This window comes from Chiloscyllium plagiosum, unplaced genomic scaffold (genome assembly GCF_037043375.1).
Source record: "Chiloscyllium plagiosum isolate Xiang-an unplaced genomic scaffold, Cpla_swu_hap1 HiC_scaffold_46, whole genome shotgun sequence".
NCBI classification, from domain to species: Eukaryota; Metazoa; Chordata; class Chondrichthyes; order Orectolobiformes; family Hemiscylliidae; genus Chiloscyllium; species Chiloscyllium plagiosum.
In genome coordinates, this window is record NW_028270184.1 from 4984796 (window position 1) to 4991337 (window position 6542).

Genomic DNA, 6542 nt, shown 5'->3' on the forward strand with positions numbered 1-6542 from the left:
TTAGGAAACCTCTCTTTCTCACCAAGCTCCACCTCTCCTCTCCCCCATAGGAAAGCGAATTTGATTCATCAGAAGTTACTGACGACAAAAGCTGTTCCTCACGGCTTGGGTTTGCTCGGGCCTTCTTTTTACTCGTTTTGACCAAGTAACATTGTGTGGATTCTGGGTCTTTGAAGGCACAGTTAACTCCCACTTGGTCCCTCCGTCCCTGGGTGCACGGAGGTGTGAACCTGTTTGAAAAGGCTAAAGCGTTCCTACTGATTTTTCACCCCAACACAGTTCTGTTATAAGGGCACTGTGTTCCTGGAGAACTCTCCAGTGTCTTCCCCACCTTTGGGCAGCCCATTGCCAATCTGTTTGTTTAAGGAGGGCGAGGGTCACTTTCAGAATAAAACTGCATGACTCAGTAGACACCTCTGGGATATCTGGCTTGGTGCCATGCTGTTTTTCCATCATTCGGAAACCATTTGGCCCGTCGAGTGCTAGCTCAGCGAGTGTTTGGTCTGGTAACCTGTTCCTCAACCAGTCCCTCCGATAACCCACTTTGAATGTTCACCGGGAAAATCTCTATTAGTTCACCTACTATGAAACGTCAGTTATAAACAATGGCTTCCAAAGTGGGCTACTCATTCAAGACGTAAACTTGCTAGTCTTGGTCTGAATTTAAATGCAACACCTTTTGAGTGAAGTAGTTGTATAGAGTTTGAGTCTTGCTGAGAAAGTCACAAATTCTTGAAGCTTCCATTCTTACATTCATCAGGACATTCACAAGAATGCCACTAAGTCAGAGCGATCAACAATTTAAACTTTATGAGAAGAGGGTGCTGATTATTTGACAAGTGGAGTTTGATTGCTCAGGGACTTTGCAGTCAGAAGGAATGCATAAACACATAGTGTGCCTGTTTCAACTCAACAAAATGGGCAACAGCCATTGACCAATGCCTTAACCAACTGCAGTCAATCTGCCTGGTTTAAATTTAGACAATGTTTGGCAATTAACTGTCAGTCATCATCAAACAGGTGCAAATTAGGCAACAGCCATTGACCAATGCCTTGACCAATTGGAGTCAATCTGCCTGATTTAAATTTAAACAAAGTTTGGCAATTAACTGTCAGTCACCATCAAACAGGTGCAAAATAGGCCACAGTGATTGACCAATTGGAGTCAAACTGCCTGGTTTAAATTTAAACAATGTTTGGCAATTAACTCTCAGTCATCACCGAATAGGTGCAAAATAGGCCACAGTGATTGACCAATCGTAGTCAATCTGCCTGGTTTAAATTTAAACAAAGTTCGGTAATTAACTGTTAGTCATCATCAAACAGGTGAAAAATAGGCAACAGCCATTGACCAATCGTAGTCAATCTGCCTGGTTTAAATTTAAACAAAGTTTGGCAGTTGACTGTCAGTTATCAAACAAGTGCATTCTGCATGGCAGCAGCTGTACAAATCAGAGTTTGCTTGTCAGCTAAACAGCAGTCTCTTCTCATACAGCATCAAATGTTGTTAATTCTTGTGAAATCTCCTGATATGCCAAAGAACTGTTTAAATTGTTTCAGGAATACTGTTTCAAAACACTAGTCGGGTATTTGTCTGAAGCATGGTAAGCACTTCTGTGCACTGCTGATTCGGAAGGGTGATGGAGCTTTTCGAGGGTGGGGGGGAAAGAGCAAAATAGATTCATGGGAATGGTTCCAGGGATTGAGGAGCCTTGGTGACGTGGATTGTAGAGAGAAGCTGGGGCTGTAATCCTAGTCGAAGAAAAAGCTGAGAAGGAATCTAATTAAGGAGTTTAAAACCTGAACATTCAAGCCAGAGTAGAAACTGTTCCCGTTGCTGGATTGATTGAGCACCTGAAGAGACAGATTCAGCAAAAGGAGCCGCGTCTACGGCTCAGTGTTTAGCACTACTGCCTCACCGTTCCAGGGGCCTGGGTACGATTCCACCCTCGGGTGACTGTCTCTGTGGGGTTTGCACATTCTCCCCGTGTCTGTGTGTGTTTGCTCCGGTTTCCTCCCACAGTCTAAAGATGTGCGGGTTCGGTGGATTGGCTGTACTAAATTGCCCATTGTGTCCAGGGATGTACAGTTTAGGTGGACTAGCCATGGGAAATGCAGAGTTACAGGGATAGGGCAGGGTTGGGTATGGCTGGGCTGCATTTTGGAAGGTCAAGATGGGGTGGATGGCCTGTTTCCACACTAGGGATTCTGGGACATGAGGAGAAACCTTTCACACGATGAGTGGTTAGGCTCTGGAATGCACTAAATGAGGGGGTGGTGGAGGCAGGTTTAATCAAGGCTGTCAAAGGGGAATTGGATCATCATCTGAAAGGTTAGAGTAAGGGGAGGAGCTGAGGCAATGGCTGTGGGTGGACAGTTCCTTCAGAGAGCCAGTGTAGACATGACGGGCGGAATGGCCTCCTCCCCTGTGCAGTATCTATTCTTTGTCCAGCATCTCAATTTCTCCCTCTTGCCTACCCTGTCCCCTCCCCACTCCAACACCTCCCCTCCAACCCCACACCGATTGAATGGCACAGCAAAAAAACAGCCTCTCCTTTCCGTAGCACCTTCTGTCACAACCTCAGGACGTCGCTCGCGCTACCGTGAGGCGTTTCTGCTGTTGCGACGGAGGAAACCCAGCACCATGGCAGTGCACAGCAAGATCCCACAAAACAGCAATGCTGTAATGACCAGCTATTTTGTTTTTTGAAGAAAAAGGTGCTGTTTGCCAAGGGATAAATGTTGACCTCAGGCCCCGTCAAGGGGACCTACCAAGCCTGTGACCAAGAATATTTTTTTGTTTTGAAAAAGATATCTATTTTGTTACAATTTTTATTTTTTATCTTTTGTACTGAAGTGTAGCATTTATTTAGCTTGGGACTAAAGTTGATCACGACTGAGGAATTTTATAAGCTTATTTTTTTAAAAGATCAATGAGCGACAATTAATCTGTCTCCCCTCTTGTTGAAAACGGGGCTTGAAAGACTGGGGTCAAGAGTACAACTTTTGCCTCAGTCACCATTTTAAGTTGTGAAAGACTCTGTATCCCATGGAAATGTGTCATAACACCTTTCCGCCTGTGGTGGCGCAATTGCACCTCTGGCAGCGTGACAGGTTTACATGGCTCGTCTCCATTATAAAAGGGGCCTGACTATTTGAAAGTGAATGAAATAGAGATTAACGGGAAGTGTTTGCCAGTGATGCGACTGTCAAATCGACACCTTTTATTCCCATTGCAAATTTCCTGCGGATGGATAATATTTTGCTTTTGACAAGGAAAGGCGAAACTCTGAGGAGGTTAACTCCTGGTTGTTTCAGTCAGGCGTGTTTTGCTTTGCAGAAAAATTGCGCATGCAAGTTGTTTCTTTAGAAAAATGATTCCACATTCCGGGCAAAAAAGCCTTGTGCCCTCGTCACAATCAGCTCGTCGAGGAAACTGGACACAAACTTGCAGATCCCTGCTGTAGTCCCTGTCCAAACAGCGTCCACACATCAGCAGAAATCTGTAATTATTTAGTCAGTGGGCAAAACAGGCCACTAAGGAGGTTCAGAAGTCTAATCCTGTGTGACACTGGGGTGCACTACTGGCAGGGAAAGGTCTGTCACTGTGTGATACTGGGTTACAGTTTTGTACCCTGGTGTTATATCGTGTAAGATCTGACCTCACCAGTTCAGTGCCCTAGTGACAGACCTATTCCCACCAATACTTTATCCCAGTGTTATACACTGACAGACCTGTCCCCACCAGTACTGTACCCCAGTGTAATACAGTGACAGACCTGTCCCCACCAGTACTGTACCCCGGTGTTATACAGTGACAGACCTGTCCCCACCAGTACTGTACCCCGGTGTTACACAGTGACAGACCTGTCCCCATCAGTACTGTACCCCGGTGTTATACAGTGACAGACCTGTCCCCACCAGTACTGTACCCCAGTGTGATACAGGGACAGTCCTATCCCCACCAGTACTGTACCCCAGTGTTACACAGTGACAGACCTATCCCCACCAGTACTGTACCCCGGTGTTATATACTGACAGACCTGTCCTCACCAGTACTGTACCCCAGTGTAATACAGGGACAATCCTATCCCCACCAGTACTGGACCCCAGTGTAATACACTGACAGACCTGTCCCCACCAGCACTGTACCCCAGTTAATACAGTGACAGACCTGTCCCCACCAATACTGTACCCCAGTGTTATACAGTGACAGACCTGTCCCCACCAGTACTGTACCCCAGTGTAATACAGTGACAGACCTGTCCCCACCAGCACTGTACCCCAGTTAATACAGTGACAGACCTGTCCCCACCAGTACTGTACCCCGGTGTTATATACTGACAGACCTGTCCTCACCAGTACTGTACCCCAGTGTAATACAGGGACAGTCCTATCCCCACCAGTACTGTACCCCAGTGTAATACAGTGACAGACCTGTCCCCACCAGCACTGTACCCCAGTTAATACAGTGACAGACCTGTCCCCACCAGCACTGTACCCCAGTTAATACAGTGACAGACCTGTCCCCACCAGTACTGTACCCCAGTGTTACACAGTGACAGACCTGTCACCACCAGTACTGTACCCCAGTGTTACACAGTGACAGACCTGTCCCCACCAGTACTGTACCCCAGTGTAATACAGTGACAGACCTGTCACCACCAGTACTGTACCCCAGTGTTACACAGTGACAGACCTGTCCCCACCAGCACTGTACCCCAGTGTTATACAGTGACAGACCTGAACCCACCAGTACTGTACCCCAGTGTTATACAGTGACAGACCTGAACCCACCAGTGCTGTATCCTGCCGTATTGTACTGTGACAGATCTGTTCGTGCCTCTCTAAATGCTTATAAATCCTGTCCTTTAGATCACGTCCAACAACCTACCCACCACCAATGTCATACAGACTATAGATCCCAGGCTGCTCCTTACAGCCTTTCTTGAAGAATGGTAAAACATTAGCAATATTCCAATCCTCTGGCACCTCATCTGTGTTTATTGATGATACAAATCTCTCTGCTCGGGGCTCCGCAATTTCTTCCCTAATTTCCCACGACGTTCTGGGATACACTCGATTAGGTTTGAGAGTTTTATCCACTGTTATCCCTCTTCTGTAATGTGAACTATTTTCAATACACCAGTATTTATTTCCGCACGTTCTCTGGACTCCACGTCTTTCTCCACTGTAAAAATTGACCCAAAATATCCATTTAATATCTCTCCCATCTCCTGAGGTTCAACACGTACATGACCTTGTTGACCTTTAAGGGGCCCCATTCTCTCCCTAATTGCTCTCTTATTCTTTATGTACTTGTAGAATCTCTTTGGATTATCCTTAACCTTATCTGCCAAGGCTATCTAATATCCCCTTTTTGCCATCCTGATATCCCTCTAAGGTTTGCCCCTTTAAACCCTTCAACAGATTCTTTTGATACCAGTTGTCCCGATCTAATAAATAATTCTTCCTTAATCTTGACTCAAACCTCAATATTTGCCTCTCACTGACATGGGCACAAGGCGTACTTAGAGGTCACCCCAAGTGGTGTCCCCTAAACTTGCAGATCACAAACCACCTCATACACTCTGTAAGAGACACAAAGAAAATCTCTTTCAACTCCAGCCCAAACAATTAGGGTGCAAGTGTTTTATGGTTGTGGGGGCTGGGATCACTGTCTGTGGGGTTTCTCGTGGATTCTCAAAGCTGGGGTAGGGGATGTGGGGTAAATTAGACTTGGTAAAGTGTCATGGGGTGTGGATGCTGGGAATTTTTTTTTCGTGATGTCGATTATACGGATAGATCATACAGAATTGCAGAACACTGTTAACTCCCTTTCTGGCCGAGCTGCAGACAGGGGATTAAGTTCACATTACTTCACCTACAACTTGGGACAGACTTGATGGGCCAAAGGGCCTTTTCTGTGCTGTGTGTTTCTGAGAACCCGCAGTGTATCTGGGGCAGAGCTGTTCCTATACGTATTGTAGCAGTGACAACACGTACTGAGCTACAGCCTTGTTCAGATTGCTTGTAAATGAGAGATCTGCTTGTGTTGAAATAAAACAATTTGAGCTTCTTACGTGCCTCTTCAGCAGCTGTTACTTTCATGATCAAATATGAAATTATTCTCAGAGTTGTCTCGTTTCAAACCACCAGATTGGAAGAAGCAAAGTTCCCAGCTGTGTTGATGCCAGGCTGCATTTTTATTCAACAGCACAAGGCACATCTCCGCCAACAACCTGTCTCCACCAGTGATTTACAGGAACAGACCTGTTCACCCACAAGTCCAATCCACCAGTGTTATACAGGGACAGACCTGTCCCCACCAGTGTGACACAGGGACAGACCTGTCCCCACCAGTGTTATACAGGGACAGACCTGTCCCCACCAGTGTTACACAGGGACAGACCTGTCCCCACCAGTGTTATACAGGGACAGACCTGTCCCCACCAGTGTTATACAGGGACAGACCTGTCCCCACCAGTGTTATATAGGGACAGACCTGTCTCCACCAGTGTTATACAGGGACAGACCTGTCC